The 18,609-nt window shown below is 37.5% G+C and overlaps 1 protein-coding gene across 2 annotated transcripts in view; it reads right to left on the reverse strand.

The window, feature by feature from the left end:
- Mol (moladietz) overlaps positions 1–14,949 on the reverse strand; it is a 48,426-nt gene extending 33,477 nt beyond the window's left edge. For both annotated transcript variants that reach the window (XM_021329832.3, XM_049838386.2), the window contains exons 1-2: positions 14,747–14,949; positions 5,371–5,568 (exon numbers count right to left, since the gene is read on the reverse strand). The gene's annotated coding sequence lies outside the window, so the exon portion shown is untranslated. The remainder of the gene's footprint in view (positions 1–5,370; positions 5,569–14,746) is intronic.
- Between the last annotated feature and the right edge of the window lie 3,660 nt (positions 14,950–18,609).

Here is an 18,609-nt window from a genome sequence, read left to right on the forward strand (position 1 = left end):
GAACTATGATATTGTAATGCAGCTATAGAATTATTTCTAGCTATTGAAGATTTGGAGCTACTACAAAATCTATTCGACAACTTTGCAGGTCATTTCTTTTTTCATTATTTTATTTTATAAAAGAAGAAGTAAGTCACAATATTTTATCTCAATATTACATAACTAAAACAAGCAGATAAATGCATCCGAATTGAACTCCATAACCTCTGAACCGTCACGACTTTGTGAGAGGTTATTGAGACATTTTTTGGTTTTGTGTAAAACAATATTGTTGCAATATAAAACACATTAGTCGATACTATAAGATATGAGAATGGTGACATACTGAATATTAGTTGATCTTTCGATAGGCGTAACATTAGTCACGCAGTACCTACCTACATGGAGACGGTAGTCCCAGCTGACCTTTGACTAAACAAGTCCCCGCATTAACTGCCTCTATGCTGCATATTTGTATAATAATATAACCCATTAAGTATGTGTTAATAATCTTACAAAGTTATCCGCGCGTGGGCGTAGCTTTGTGTTAGAACGTTATGTTTGCAGCTTTAGGATTAAACTACAATGTTGAATAGTTTTACTCTATAATGACTTCATTGCATCGTAGCAATTTAAAATTGTCTTTATATTCCATAATTTTTAAAACACATAAGCTAACATCATCATCATCATCATCAGCCTATCGCAGTCCACTGCTGGACATATAAGCTAACAAATAAATAGAAATAAAAGCCCAGAAAATCAATGTTCTCAAAAAAGTAGTACCTAGTACTTAATCGAAATATCTTGTAGACGAATAAAAAACTGACACATAGTATTTATAATGAAATCACTAGTCAGCCATTAATCTTGATCTAGATTTAAAAGTCAATCGGAAATGCTTAATTGATCTGTGACATTGAGTCAGCTGTGGACTACATAGTTACATGTTGTTGCTAATGAAAAAACATTGCGCTGACACCATTTTACAGATACATATACTTTATACGCTGGATGTTTCTGTCTGCGTGAATCTTATTTACTTTATTTCTTTTTTGTACTAGTCATTGACAAAATTAAGTAAAGGTTTGTAAAACTGTGTTGCCTGATTTGGTCTGTTCTCTCGTTTTGCTGAAACCCAGGATCTACATTAATAAGCAACGTGTTCCAAAAACTGCCAAGCACACACTACTATTTTATAATATCCAATAGCTTAAATAATGACCGATGCAAGCCATTCAAAGAAAATTGCTACTCAAGAAAGTTGCTACTCAAAATTGAAATACGAATAGGTACCTGGAGTTTCTCTATCTGTATCTATGCAGCGTATGCAGTTGCTTTCGTCTAAATCCTTCGCTTTTATAGAACACATTCTAATCTGGAGTCACGATTGCGTAGATGTTTCAAAATTTTCAGATAATGTGCTACGTGTTTCATCGTTATTTAAGTACTAAGTATGTGAAATACGATATCATCGCAACTGGATGGTAAATATGAGAGACCACATCATTAAAGAAAAATCGTGATGCGGCCCACACGTGCAAATACATCATTTCCTAAGAAAACGCTCAATTATAACTGCGTACATAAGGTAAATCAATTATGAAGAGATTGGAACAAATTGTTCTTTGAAACATGAGATCGGTTGCTCACGCGCAGGAATGTGCGTTTTGATTACGTGCGCGAACTTTACAGGTTAATCGATCATCCAACTTGACACCTGCAATAATGGTGCCGTAGATCGATTTATCTAAAATACTTTCTACGTAAGATCAACATGGAATGGATAGGAAACACAAGATATTTAAATATTCATTTGTTTAATTTAATTTCTAACTTCTACAATCTTAGCATAGTACACTATAAGTAGCACAAAGCCATTTTGTACAACTTAATGCTAATTATTAACATCTTAATTATGAATGTTTTTTTCCCACATAAATCACACGACTTTATTAGTCGTCATGTAACGCAAAGTACATTATTGGGCACGGTAGCCATGCAAGTTGTCACGTTGGTGCCACTTTCTTCGTAAATGCCTCATTGCGTGAGGGTGCCGCGACATTCCGAGTTACGTAGGTACTATGACATGGCCGACTGGTCATACTCACTACTCACCATACCGCGGATTGTAATGTTTTGGCATTTATGTCTTATAGAGAAAGTTTCTAGGATCGCCGCCGGTGATGTATGGTAATACTTGTTTTTGACTTTAGAAACGGCTAGAAGAAGAGTAGGTGTCATTTAAATTCTAAAAATGTTGTTTTTTATTAGCAAGATACGAGTTTTTTGCAGTCTCTTGATGTCAATGAATAAGAATCTTAATGGCTACCTATACTTAAAAGGTCTTTAAACTTATTTCTTAAAAGAGCAATAGGTATTACGAATGATATCAATGAGTTATAAAATAGTGTGTACAACATATTAATAAATTGTCTGTTTGTTGAACTTTGCGTGACATTTTATAGTCGACATTCAAACTCAAAAGGTGACCTGTTACTTTGTTAAGGTTGAGGGAAGTATATCATAAGAGGTTGGGTTTTCGCGGCAAAAAATATAATCCCTTAACTAATGTGTGTCTTCAACCGTAGGTATCTAAGCTACAATTGTATAAAACTATTTATGTCGTGAATAACATCATTAATATCTTGCGAAACAACATCATCAAATGGAATTGCCACCAGGGAACGCAAAGGTATTAAGCCTAAAGACATCTTAATGCATCCGATGTTTATTTTCATTCGCATTAAAACTAAAATTAAATCTGAACAATCCAATGTCCCCATTGGACATGAAGAGGCAACCTCTAAGATAATAGGTGTGAGTGATTATGGAGTGGTCGCAGGATGTTCAATTGTTTTGCTTGTGCGTCCGTGTTCGCTGATGAATGTTAATGTCAGTAAGCAGCTCGATGATTATCTGTGATTGCTTCCTGCGCGGGCGCGGCGCGTCGCCCCACTGCGCAACGAGGCGAACCTCCCAAGGAGGCCTGCGCGCACGCAGCGCCCACGGCCGCGCAGCCGCCGCGTGTGAAGCACGCCTAATGACCAGTCTTCCGGATCCGGCAGGCAAAACCCCACTAATAATAGTAATGAGACTCATTTTGAGCAGACGGATTAAATGAAGCCGTAATTGTTCCGCATCCTTCTCATGTCTTTGTGAACAAGACATAAAAAAGCAGAGGCAGTAACACATCTTAGATGTAGGTAGGAACGTGTATACATTAGTATTTTTCCTCTGCTACTCGTATATCAAATGGCATTGGACAGCCTATAATGCGTTCTATTGAGTGATTAAAACGGTCACGACTGATGCGGGTCCGTGCAAATTACTGCTAAAGTTCACTTTCAAATCATTATTTCTATCTACTTTCATATTATAATCTAGATATTATGTAATAAATCTTTTTGAAAAAATAGTAAGTGAATAAATCAGCAGCTTCTTCTAGTGAGTAAATTATTCGTATTTCTAAATCCAAAGTTTGAGGTTGAAGTATAATTTAGTTATGGTCATGACCAGTCGGGCTGCGGCTTCGCGCAATTCACGGCAAAAATAAAACAAAGGTGCGTCAACAATGACGACCTTGTCGCGCCCGCAGCCGAGCGCCGCGTCGCTGTCGTGGTTGTGCAACGCTTATCCACTAGAAAGCACACTTTCTTTCACGCACTTCACAAGGACTTAAATCTTGCAGCAAAATGGTAATTTACGTTTTCGCCAACATTCTAAAAGGTCAAGTTTGACTCACTACAAAAATGCCCTGACATTAAACTTCCGCGTCGATGAAGCCTCTCACAGTCTCAGTTGCTTGCAAGCGAATGTTGACCGTAGGGCATGTGCAGCGCAGTAATACAATATGATGGAGTTAGCTGATCGCAGTGCGGTGTCAGGGTTCCGAGGTGCAGACCGCTGCTATTTACACTTTCACCTCACTCCGGGCTTTACCAGGATTTACGTCATCGCTGTGCCGGCGCAATTATATCATCACGAAATCAGCTGCTGAGTAAGTGGCACAGTGGCACACTCGCCGTTGAACTCAAGTCTCACTTTTTGTTTAGTTATTGTATTTTGGAGTTGCGATGCCCGTTATCGGTCATTACGTTTCATAATGGATAGGAAAGCGATGTAAATGTGCAATTCTGTTTAGTATTCTCACGTACTTGTGCAAGGTTGTGGAATAGATTGTTATCACGTGTGATGTCACCAGAATATCTATAGAAACTAGGCCCAAGTTAAACAAAATAGACTCAAAAATATTTTTTACGATTATACAGTCGTTACGCAATCAGCAGAATAGAGATTTATTTATTTTCATATTTTATTTAAAATGAGATTAAAATAAGAAAAAGGTTCTGCGGGTTTTTTCAAAATCTACTACCTACGCGTCCTTTTCTGCTTGAATGATAACTTCTTTAAACTCGACAACGAAATGCATGTCAATCTCCAGTTATAAAAAAAACACCCAACTTAGTATTTATTTGTTGTCTTCATTCAACGCAATGAGTTTTTGCACGCAACTGTTTGGTATCTTTTTTGTCGAGTGCAAATAAAAATATCATTGAACGTTCTATATTGGAGCAAATTGATCGTGTATTTATCACATAAAAAACTTTGCAGTAGTAATCGTTCTAATAGTTTATTGTCCATGTCCGTAACCTAGAACCGAAATCTTCGCATTCACACAAACATGCATTCATTCTTCAATAACCTTACCATTTGCATTTTGCTATTTCGAACTATTTGCCGCTCGACTTGACATTGGTGATTATAGAACTCCATAATGGGAGCCACAGTACAAACGAATATAATAATTACTAATGTTTTATCGCTAATGAATTTTAAATCTGTTCTTTGGATGACCATGAGCCGCTCTGGTCACGGTCGAAGTAAAGGGCTTTTAGCGTTTGAAAATATTTAACAATACTTATGAACAAAACAATAGCAAAGTTTGCTGAACATATTTCAATACCGTGATGTTGATTACACATACAGATGCTTGTATTGCGCGGCTACAGCGCCATTGTTTTTTCGCGGTTTCTCTTTGCCTAGTCGTGCGTTACACCTTGTCGTGGACTATATTGTAAGCTCTGGGTGTACATCTGGGCAAACATTACCAGCTCTTGCGCCAATACACGAATCCATTACGTTATAGGCTTTCAAACAATGTGTGGTTTTGAAATAATTACTTTCAAGCAACAAGAATAATAAAATTTGATTCGCTGGATATTACGCACATTAGATAATAATGGCTAATTCTTTATTGTTTGCAGCGTGACCCAGAATATAACAATTAAATGTAACTTCATCGTTAGTTCAGAGGAGTTCCTAGTTATTGAGAGAAGTTAACGATTGTTGTAACCTTGTTAAATGTCAGAATAAGTAGTTGTTACTCACCCGTGTTCCCGAATAGAGTTCTTGTACTTTTCTCTTTTCATTTCCACGTGTTTAGAGATATGGAGGCGTTTCACTGTTCATGACACAACACTGGCACGGCACGCACTGTAGGTACAGTTCATTACATAAACACTATCTATGTATTATATTATCACTTGGTCAGATTCACTAGTGTTGTGTGTCGCATGACGCCGTGACCTGCAACGAAGACATCAAATTAATGACCCGTGAACACATTAGGTTAGGCTGTGGGGCACATTACATCAGGTCGCGAAAACTACGTATTGCATTTTTACGGAACAACAACCCTATTTTTTGTTGCGTCACACATTAGGCCGTTATTTGGCAATAATGCTGTATTAGTTTTTATAATAAAATATAGGATATAGGTGATTGTAAAAGTACATAATTATGTATCGGTGGATTTATTGATATCCAGAGACGATTTATAATGATCTAATTTCGAAATGGCATCCTTGAGTTTGGAACTGTTATTATGTCTGATGACATGTCTCCATTACTCGCTACTTTACTATCCGATTGATCGATTGCTCTCGGATAGCAAATTAATCGATTATCTTATTATGTTATTCTACATTTAGGTATTCGAGAGGTTGTTAGCGTAGATCATTGTCGTGCATTTTGCAATGTCTTAGTTTTTCGCAACAGATAACTAAGTAGATATTTAGAAGGATGATAAATTGCGAGATTGTCATATTATTAGGTTAGCAATATAAAACAAAAATATATTTTTGCTGCTCATTTATGACTGTCTTGAAGCTCTTTTGAAGCGAACTGGATATTATAAAAGAATTTTAAGGCTTTTAAGGCTTTGTTTTCAGGAAAAACATATCTCTCACTTTTAAATAAAGCAATAACATAATGTACATATACAAAGTATCTATCTTGCTACCTTCCTACGTGTGTAGGGAGTTTTTATCGATTATTCTAGATCACGACGAGCAAAACACGTCGCGTTGACGTTCGAGACTGGATCGTGAGAAATGTGCGCGTGTCGCACTCTTGTAGACAACTGGCATTCCATATTAACCAGACCTTAGGAAAATGCCATGCTAATACTACCCAACATATAGAAAGTACGACCGATTATGTTCGTATTGCAAATGGATTATTAAAAGTGAAGGAAATGTGCAATATCCAGCGATAAGATACGTTAGATAAGTACCTGCCTGACAGCTACCTAGAAGATAATTATTCTGCCTGAGAAACGATTGCTATTCACTTCTGTTTGTTACCTACGAAGAACAAAAGCAGATCCTGCAAATAAGTATAAATCTACAATACACGTGTGTTACCTATAAAGCTAGATTATTAACCGATAAAGTAACTTGACGTCCAATTTTATGGCAAACGATTATTAAAATAATTAACTGAACAGACTGTCAGTATTGTGTGTATTTTACGTTCTAATCCTTGACGCGTAGCAAGATATCCTTTATCCTAATTGCCGGTTATATTTATAGCTCAAATGTTATCGGTGTTGCAAGGCGACCTTCAGTTCGGGTCCTGTTGTGGACAATCACTCGATGTCTGTAATTACTCATTACGCTAATGGATGTTCGATCTCGGCAGTATATGCTTTGTCACGACTCGGTAACACGAGCGACTAGTCTTCGCTGTTGTCTTACTGCGTGATTTACTGAGGGAACCCGTGAGGAATCTTGATTTATGTTCATTTTATATGGGACATGATGATCATGATAAATGGTATTGGATTGGATTCGAACCTATCGCGTTCATCGATTCAGAGAACAGGGAAATTGAAATGCGGCATCAGTGATGCAGAGTCTTACCGGGCTGCAGTTACGGGTATCAATCAACTCTTCTGATGTAACTTGGAGAGATATATTGATCACTAGAAATGGATTTTGTTATAATAAAAGCAGTAATTTTTATGCAGTATTGTTTCTAGTGCAAAACAACAGGATACGGTTATGAACGGTGTAAAAGTACACATTTCCGTAGTATGCAAGTTATTGCTTTCATTACAGTTATAAACTAGTGGTCTACAATAATAAATAGTTCCTATATATACAACATGTAATATTATGCCTGGGAAAGATCTAAAAGCCTTAGCGCCGGCTCTAAGTGTCTTGCTAAATGACATTTCTAAATGATGTTATACAAGTCAGTAATTGCAGTAATAGCTACAGAATAAATTACTATGAACCGTCTGTCAGTATGATTTAATGTGGCACTACGAATGGGAAATTTATATACCGCGACGTAAGAGACTGTTGCAAAAATAGTTAATAATGAATACAAAGTAAATTTGGACAAGATGATACAGAATAACAAAATAACTTCCTTAAAAACGAGACGAGGAGAAGATCAAACACAGGAAAATTAAAATGATTTCTTAACACCAGACGCTAATCCTTGAGTGCTATATCAGTTCTAAGCTTTACTCGAGATAAACATTTATGGAGCTGACGACTACGGAATAAATTACGAATCTTTCGAAACAGCTGACTTCATACAACTTTAAGGTAGGATTACTTACTTTAAACACGCTCTGTACGGAGAAGGACGCCGAAATTAACATGTTTTAATTTAAATACAAGGAAAATTAAAATGCGAACATGGTGTTTGTGACATCTCTGCTGCGCCTGAGCAGTGTTAGGCGTGATATTTGCGCAAGAGTGGACGCAAACATCCATCAGGCGACCTTGCCCGAAATTCTTCTTTGAACGTTGGCGTCACCCTTTCCATTAGGCAGCAGACTCTGTCGAAGCCATAAAGTAAATAACCACTAGAGAGCGCACTCGCCAATTTCTTCTAAGAACACGACTCACCACTGCGGGCGGGGGGACGCGGCATAATCCGCGGCTACTATTGGTCAGTTCACGGTCGCTACTAAAGGATCGTACTGATCGTAGCCTTATAGTACGCGCAAAATCACTAACTTTTGGCGAGCGTCGGGGCACTGTATGCGCAGTCAAGTGGTTTTATAGTCTTTGGTCGAAGCAAACTAACTCCATGGATTGACCTCTTATTATTTTTATTTACATTTAATGGGTGTGTTATCTATGAAAATCTGCAGTGGCTACTTACTGAACTGAAAGGAGTTAAGGCTAACTTTAATGACGTCATTCTGGCTGACGAGAACGTCTGACGCGGGAAGATGAAAGATAGAAAAAAGGTTTTAAATCATATTTGAACTCACTGCCATTGCAAGCAGCTGACCTCGACCGATGACATTGTCTAGTGCATCCTACCAATGAGAACTTATTTGTATTCAAATGTGCAGTATCAAAACAGAAATGTTTGATGTTTGTTTTGGATTTTATCTTATTTGTTTGTTTATTTCCCTGATACTGGCTATCGGTTCAGAATCGAAATCCAGACCTAACTTTCTATCTCTCTCAATGTATGTATCATAGTGTTCTGATTTGACACTTAACAAATTGTAAACTTCCAACAATCTTCAGAAATGTAATACCTAAACAAAGTTATTTGTTCTTTGCCTACCACAACTTTTACACAGATTTTTTTCCACTGATGCAATACCACATAGCTGGCATGTTATCTCTTGAATACCAGTTTTGTTTCAAATGTCATAACACCTGAATATTTATGTTGCCTAGCGGATGGTCTGATAATTAGTTCCGCACACAATGCCTTTTATTTCCATCGCTGCGGTACTTATTCCATGGAATTGCAAAATGCGATGTGTAATAAAACGTCACATCGACTTCACAAGCGATTCGTGATGATAATGTGGACACGTGGGCGAATAAAAACAATTGAATTCGTACTGCAAGTACCAATATAAATGAGTAAAGATTCTACAACATGTAGATAGGTACATTCGTCGCTAGTTCGTTTGCCTACGTGTGAAACTGTACCACAATGTGTATAATACTAAGTATGTATGTCTGTGTATGCGGAGGTTCTGTGAGAACAGTAAGTCTGTGCTTGCGCCTGTACAATAGCTAGCTCGAGTCACGCGCTACTCTCCACACTATTGTTTGGGAGATTTGATCATAAAAACAATTTACAATCAGCTGTCGAGGACGTCTATGTAGGTATAGAGCTGAGACTGGCGTGCCCTGTGTCTATGTCCGCGTTATAAAACATGACCTCTATTCGGAGTTCTATTATTATGAAATTGATTAATTAAAAACGTCCCCGTTAGTTTTATTCATTTTGAAAATTACCTGATAATATATCATTGAATCCTAATGACTTAAGATTTTCAGACTTAAGTATCTACATGCTTAACAATGTACAGTTACCGATAATAATTAACAAATCTTTGGGATATTGAGGAAGGTATAAAGGTAACTGCCCCTTTAGCATTAACCCCTTTAGTATTGCAACGTCTGGTTTTCCAATGGTTATACTATGAAATGAAAAAAAAAGATTAATTTATCTAAATAACTTGCCTATATTCATTCGAACTAAAAGTTTTTTCTTTGGCACCACTATAGACAGTAGGGGGACAGTTGCTTTGTCAAGAACCTTAAATATGCTTATCTACTAATTAAGTGCGAAGGCGTAGTATACGTACAGCTTCTGAAAGTAATTTTATGATGAAATATTTAGTGGAATTGCATAGCTAAACTGACTTGTATCTAAGTTTGTTAATAGCAAAACTAAATGAAATTAAACTTGGTACAATTAATATGATTTATATGAAGATACATAATTATGTATAAAAGAAACCATTGAAAACTACATTTGGGTGCTCGAACTAATACCTATCTTTTGCATACGGGTAATGAAATTGTGATAAAAGAATGATAAACCTATGTAGCGACTTCAAAGAGATTTGGCGATAGAGAAAGTAGGTACCTACGTGGCAATTATTAGGTACTAAAAGTGCCATATCATACTCGTTATTGTTATAGTACCTATTTTCCCTTTTGATGGTCGGGCGGTGCGAGTTGAATATCAAGCAGCGACTATTTGTCAAAAAACCTTTAGAGCCGCCGTACACGGACTGCTTCAAGCAGTTGAGACCGACTGCTTAAAGCCGCGACCGCGCAGTGAACTATAGTCATTCATTCGCTACCGTACACACGACTGCTCGAGCAGTCGCGACCGCTTCAAGCCGTCAACTGCATGATGAAATTCCATCGTGCCGTCGACCGCTCGCGAGCGGTTGCGAGGCATACACCGACTGCTCGAGCCGTTGACTGCGCTAGAGCAGTCGACAGCTCTCCGACTTCCTTCTCCCCCCCGCCCTTTGCGGCCTCGCGGCGTCTGTTTTCTCATTTGACTGCTCGAGCAGTTGGGTCGTAGCTCGAGCAGTCAACAACCGACAGCTCAAGCAGTCGACGCCGACCGCTCGAGCGGTCCGTGTATTTCACTCAGCCGCTAACTGCTCGAGCAGTCCGTGTACGGCGGCCCTTTGAGCCCCCGCAGACCACAGACTTTTTATCGGCCGATAGTTTGGTCGGGCTCTTAATCAGTACGCAGATGTAAGCAAGTGCGCACACTATGACGATTTGGTATCGGCCGATAAAAAAGTTTGATGGGCTTCCCGATTCCATTCAAACTAAACTGTCGGCAAACTATCGGCCGACCGTATAATCAGTATTGGCTCCCTACCACACGCGCACACATGACGATTTTTTAGTCGGCCGACTAAGCCGATAGTTCAGTTCGCTCCGAGCTTTAACAGCGAATGGTCGATCGCGCGTGTTTTGTAGCTAAGCTAGTTATGCTCATTCGATAAAAGGCGAAATTTTTTTTCGGATAATCAAGTAATTTGGAATGCATAGTGTAAAATTTTCCATTTCATAATTTATCACTAAAGATAGGATGCACCCAATACTCTCGGGCTTTCTTTTTAATTTTCCTTCTCTGGTGTATGAGAGCAATAATAACATTTCTATGCAATGTTTTATTAATTTTCATTGTGCGGTGCGACCACTCTTTTCACCAGTTGGTTAGAAACTAGCAAATAGTCGGCAGACTGTTGGGATAGTTTGCGCGCTCATCACCGACTAAACTGTTTAGTTGGCTCGGTGTGCGTACTAGCAGGCCAACCCGACTAAACTATCGGCCGATAAAAAGTCTGTGGTCTGCGGGGGCTCTTACTCCAAGCTGATTTTAAATACTCGCGTAATAACTACACAAAAGCCTTTGTGCTATTTCATGTTATCACTTCTTCTGTCATGTGATTTCTGTGTACATAAATGGTTGAATATAATAAATAAAATTAAGGTTACAAGTTCATAGAGATCTCTCCTCCGGACGGCTTTTCTTGATCACACCGTTGATGTTATTACACGAATATTTTAATCCTGAAGCTTTGGATGTTTCTTATTCATTCACAAAAAAGCTACTGCTTATATGGATGAATAGCTCATACAGCAGAATAATATAGACCATTATGCGGATGCGGGAAGTAGTTCTTTCGGGAGGCGGAGGAAACCGTTGGCAACAGCTATAGTTATGGAAAGTTACTGTTCAGTAAATACACAATTTATTTATTAACCACTGTACAATGCACGTCTAACATTATGCATGTAGTTTTTGCCACGTTTTCTTGGTCGGTGATTGATTTAAGAGAGACTGATATTAATAATAATCGAGCTGCTTTTCTATTTAGTCACGTAGAAAGGTAGACGCGGTTAATGATAGCTGGAGGTTGACTTTCACGTGTGAAACAACTTGTGCGAATATGTTTATGGTTTGGTGATCGTCTGTTTGACGTTTGTTGTGCCGTCATTTGATGCCGCTAGTTCTGGGAATCATTAATCGATGGACTATTAAAAGTAAACGTTAATTTACAGTAGAAAAGTGCTATTAGATGTACCTATTTATTATTTCTAGGAAATCTGAATCGATTGACGTATTAAATATTTATTATATTCATCACATCATATATTTATTATATTCAGAAATCGTTTATTACTTCACTTTGTACAAAATTTTACAATATTTTGCTTAATTCTATGAACTTTGAGGTACTTTATAATTACATTAAAATAAGTAAAAACTGCCATAAAATATTTCAATTAAGTAGTTTTATTCGGTTCTGTAATTCGGGTTTTCTACATTGTTTTGAATATTTCCTGCATATGTATTTTTGTATACTTACCAATAATTTGTTGAAGACTATTTAAGGAGAGATGATATTTTATAAACTAAGACTAAATAATAGGCCGTAATAGTTTCCTCATTGTAAAAGAAAACATCTTATAGTCCATGTAATATAATATACTACGTAAAATATAAACTGTCTTTCCCACACACAAATGTTCATATAAATACCAAACCAAGTATGAATAGGTTTTATTAAACAGTGTTTCGAGTAGCAAAGTTTACGTTTTATGTGTTGTCTAGCCATTATCCGTCTCAAATATCGGTTGCGTGAGGAAACTCCGAGTAAACGGCTCACTCGCTTCAATAACTGTTTTTGTATTATTACTGTTACGTGTCGTTATATAAATTTTATATAAATATACTGTTTGTGCGTGCTATGCTAGAGTTGTATATGACCTGTAGTTTTGATGTTTCTAAGTCAACATTATTTTTCAGATTATGGGTTGTAGGTTTAATGGACCATATCTTTGGCATTTTTGCAGCATACTAAGTAAAAATACACACACAGAAACCCAAGTGTATGTAATCTAGGCTTGTTAGATTATCGTTTTACCCGCATATTGCAACACACAATTGAATGTTCTTTTTAAACTCATTTACGTCGCAGTATGGACTGTTTTACCTAATATTAATTGTGCTTAGTTAATAGAAATATATTTTCGTAAATACATAATTTTCCTGACATATTTCTATGTAGCTGTTTCAACATAATTCGTTAGGACTGGCATTTGTATGTTATCTACAATTAGAGGTTCATCCAAGGTGCATTGGGCAACCCTAATGAACTTCACTTAACTTAAAATGTTCCCTATCTTTTATCGCGACATCAGTACTTAAGTCAATTATGTACAATTGCGCTTGTTATGTTTGGCGATGAAGAGATTGTTTTTTTGAATGTTTGGATCAAAGAAGTATATCAATAAGTAAATATATAAGTATCCAGAATAGAAGATACTTACCTACTTTTAAAAAATCTATAGAATTTTGGATGCAATTAATCCAGACTTAGATCAACAACGTTGATTAACAACTTTTAAGTATCTTGACCGAAGTCTTATTCCGATTCAATCTGTTTCTAATTCAATTCCAATTTAAAGACGGTACTGAACGATATAAAGTTGATATTCAGCTATGTGCAAATACAGAACATTTACAAACATGCTACGCCACTACCGGTTGTCCTCGCTTTTTCTATTCAAAATATATGAAGCGACTTCACAAACACTTCCCGTCATTTAATCATCAATCCTTGTTTTAGAAGCACTAAGTTGCTAAGTTTAGCAACTTAATTACATCGCGATTAGTATGTTTATAAAACGATTTCCTGGTGCAGCTAATGCATTAGCCGTAACAACAACTTGCTATTTACAAGTCTGAGGACATGCTCATTAAAATTAGAAATTGGTACAGGGTTTGATCCAATGAGAACGATTGCAGCTTATTCGTTATTGCGCCAATCGTTTCAAGCAAGTACCTTGTTAGACATTGTATAGGTACAGTAATTATTGACCGGTATTGTCTAAGTTAGCGCTTGTACATTTCTCCGTGACAATTTGAAATGGTTGCGCACTGCCCGTAGGCCCGGTTACGACAGTGTCGAACTGATAGCATTCTTACAAAACAAACCACTGAGTAGATCTAATCTCGAGTCCGTCGCATAAGTTACAACATTACACTTCGATTAAATCATATTAGCTTCGGTTGCGGTCGGTCTCAGCTGACACGCCGCTGATGCCAACCAAATTGCTTGTCGCCTCACACTGAGCGCAATTTTTGACATTTACTTTAGCAGCACGGGCTACCGTTACTATGTAGGTGGGTAGCTAGTACCTACTCAGATATTCGAACTGGACTTGTATGTTCATATCTATATGATTTTGTATAAAAAATAATGCTCTAATTTAAATTGTGAAACATGAAATGAAATTCCCAGGTTATAAGGATCAATCCTTTCCTCGAATAGACCATTCATGTCTATGATTGCATTATGTTTCTTGTTCCAAATTGCTTCGTCTACAAGCTTAACAAACGTTCTCAATTACTATGTATAATCATCTCCTTTTATAGATTTTAGTGCGGTGCAATGGAATAAAAATAATTGTAACCTGTTTCAAGTACAAGTAGTCGTAAATTATCATGCTGATTGCCACAACAATATGAATCGGGACAACAATTGTAAAATTCAAACAAGAACTGCCGTAAATTGTTTTAATTGAGGACAAGGATGTCGAGCTGGGGCCGTGGCGTGCGACTGCGGTCGCAGGCTACATCCACAGATTTAATTGATCGTATTCACCTGCCGAGCTCGGCGAGTCGGTGCCCTTGCCTCCGCTCCCGGTGACGTCACTGCCGTGCACGTTATGTGGACTTCCGACCGGATAGGTTTAGCACATCACTAGCACTAGGAAATGTGTCGAGTTGCGAAACTTCGGAGGTCGCCGGCAGAGAGCGCCGTCGCCGCGCGATCACTGAAAACTAAACCCGCGCTCACTATCGCGCGCCGGGCCGCGCTTGCGTCGCCGTCGCCGGCGCAGCGACGAAAGCGCGTTAGAAAGGGACAAATAGTCATTTCTTTCGTTTTAGTTGGGCATCGATAAATAAATAGCAGCTTTCATATTGATGGCTGATAGCCAGTGCTACATCGGACACCTGCGCTGGTTTTACATGTTTTTAATCTTACATTTTGATCAGGTAGACGATTAGCCCTTTATGCAGCAATAAGATTATACATATTATGATAGAACTATTATAATAAAGTTAAGCACTGGTTGTGATTGGCATTATCATGTTCTTCTTTTTCTTCAGGTGGTTCTCCACAACTACAGGTTCTTCGTCTGGTCAGGGAGTCTTTTCTAACACCAAGAGGAACAGTTCATTACCGCCGTTCGTTAATCTTCAGTGAACTGCAATCCATAATTTTCAATTAGCTTCCTCGCGAGAGAGCGTATAATCAGGAAATATAGGCGAGGTTTATCAGCTTGCGTACGCGCACCCGTGCGGAACGTTGATTTTCCGCCAACTTTTCACCACACGTAACGGGTCGCGGATGTCAGACTTGGATGCAGACCGCCTACAATGTGCCAGTTATGTAAATAAACGATTAAATATGGATTACATAATTTTATGCGCTTGTTTGACTTTTAATCTGATTTCGATAAAAAATGACGGTATTTTTATATTGATCGATGCTGGGAATTTATATCATGAGCAGGTTTCTTGATGACAGTTTTTATAATTACTAGTTTTTATGCAAGTTCTCGCTAACGTCATGTTTACGTGTCGTATCAAATCTTAAGACGTAAAAAGAATAGGTATTACCTATATTAAAGTCATAAGTTTTATTTTGCCAAAGGTCATAGAAACAGCACTTATTAATTGACCCGTATTAATTTGCATATATTTGAACACAAAAGAGATAAAATTACATAAGTCTGAGTGAGGGAAACAGAGCGTACGCCTTATGAGAGTCACGGACCGTTGACTTTGTTTGAACATTTCATTAACCGAGTAAATTGTTACTTTGAGTGATTTCGAACATAAAACTGAGGTGATTAACTTGCTGAATTTATTACTTTTATATAAAAGAAGCGTTGTGAAACGATGTTAAATTGTTAGCGATTCTCGGAAAGTTGGTGTTTGATTTGCAATAAGGTCGTGTTTCTGTGATTAAAGAAACCTTAATTATTTTAGCCTAGGTATGTCTGATTTACACTGAAGAACTTGGCATACAGATTCAATGATGTAATAAGTAAAACAAAGGAGTATGTGAAAGGAAACCATATTTTCTGGTTTCGTACTATTTATTATCCTTCGTCTTTTATTTGTTTGCTTTTATGCACGTGTTTCGCAATGCATGGCACATTTACGTGTTCACCATATTATTATGATTGATGTGAAACTAGCTTACTCAAACAAATAGCAAAGTACGTTGGGAAACTGTACTTTGGCATTGATATATTAAACCCGACGGTCTCACAACTTTTGTAAGAAGCATGGAGAATCGTGGATGTAGCTGCCTCGACTGTCTGAAGCAGGATGTTCGCCTCGATACTGACTGACAGATACAATTATTCGCTACATGAACTGTTTACATACAAAACGAGCACTTTAATAGGTCACGGGTCAAGCTGTTTATTGTTAAGATCAACAACCTTGTGTTTGATTAGTTTTAATATGTAACCTTTTGTGTGAGAACCCCGTAGGCTGTGAAAGCAATTTAATTCATGCAACAATCATAATTCGTAGTGTTGATAGATTAAGTCAGTGAGTGCCTCTAGGTGTTCTGTCAGTTTTATGGTGCTCCGACGCAGCGTGGAGGTTAGGTAACTGCTGGAGCTACGTGACTTTGTCCATAATTAACGACAATTATGTAGATAATAGATATCGTCAGCATAACGCACTGACAATCGCCATAACTATAAATAATGAAGCAACGAGCTCAAATTGTGCATGTCACGTTAATTTGCAGAGTTATTTTTCTGTGTACTTGAGAGAGAAGAGAAATCTCCCGAGCATCACCTTTGCGCGTTGAACTCTATTATACGGAAGTTGAGGCGCGCAGACGCTCGCGACAAACGTACATATTTGCTCATTGTCCACTGCTCTATTCAACTTTTATTTTAGTCTACAAGCTAGTTTAAACTGCATTCATGTATAACCATGTGCTTATAATGATTTTAAGGCTGCATCTATTCAAAATAAACGTAAAGGAAAATATGTACTGGTCATTTTTGTATCGTTGCGCGATATCTCTGCCCAAATATGTGGTATAATGGATCTAGGATTGTGTTCTTTAAAATATACAAAATAACACAAGAGGACCCAAAAATATGGCTATCCTACAATTAAGTATTTTGACTGCAAAGCCGTCGTGATTAAGCGCTTATAAATTAGCTAGACTCCTAGAAACTTGCATTACCTATACCTACCACGCATATTTTATTACGTTTAATAGTACCTATATTATAAATAACTAAACTGGAATTATTATGTAATACCTATTTTATATGCAGAAGTCATGTTTTTATAATATCAGCAGGAATTTATAACCAAAACAAAAAATAGAGCATGACGTTTATCTTACATATAATTTATGGATTTGTGAGTGTTTTTTCCTACATAGAAAAACATTAATGTATGCATTCTGTAAATTCTAGATTAAAATGTAAGAATAATAATTTTATCAGACCAGAATAAAAAAGTTGTTTGACTTTTGTGAATGTCGCCAACTATGTTTGTTAACTAATATTTTACCTGTTTAACCTACCAGTATTCTGCCTAGTATTTTGTGCCCACAGTTATACCAGTGTTATAAAGTTTTACCGTTTTTTTCCGTGCCATGTAACCCATTCAACGAGGAATTCTATAAGCTTTTTATTCTAGTTCGTTGAGTAGCTACCACGGGACGCGAGTGAAACCGCTGGCGAAGGGTTGTATTTACAATAAACAATCTCGAACAGACAGTTGCATCAGTAACACAACTAACATAAATACTCGGCCCCTACAATTGAGATCCACAATAGAAACATTATAAATTATAGTTCAAATAGGTGATGATGATTGCCACTTTGTTCTGAAGGTACCAATTTACGTTCCGAACTTTATTCCACTTTACAATAAGAGTCCACACACACCGTAGACTAAACAGTCGGCCGACGATCCCATGGTAGGCAAAGATTGTTTTTTAAAGATTTTTTTTTATCCCGTTCAACGTTTTCAGTCGGCCTAAGTACCTGATCTTTGTAATGTGCGTTCCACCATTTATCTTTATACTGATTTATGAGCCCAAACAAACTATCGGCCGACTAAAAGTTTGCGGCGTACTTACTGTAAGTTCTCAATTTCGGAGCTACTTTATTTAGCTGGTTGCAAATGAAGGGAGGACTGAAGGCTACGCATCGTGTGAGGCAACGCAAGCACTAAACGCGAGCGGTCAGACTGTGCAATATCATATTGTACACTAAGTTACGGCCTTAATTGTAGATCGCAGTGATTTGTTCGCACGCGCCGCTCTGAAGGAGCCTGTGTGTACATACAGCCTTGTTTGATGAACTGCCTCTAAACATTTTTAAGACTAGCTATATACGTAATTAGTAACAATCTTTTACCAAGTGCTATAGAGCTGAATAGTTTATTTAGAGAATTTCGGGACTTTTTACT

The sequence above is a fragment of the Helicoverpa armigera genome, chromosome 8 (assembly GCF_030705265.1).
Source record: "Helicoverpa armigera isolate CAAS_96S chromosome 8, ASM3070526v1, whole genome shotgun sequence".
NCBI lineage: Eukaryota > Metazoa > Arthropoda > Insecta > Lepidoptera > Noctuidae > Helicoverpa > Helicoverpa armigera.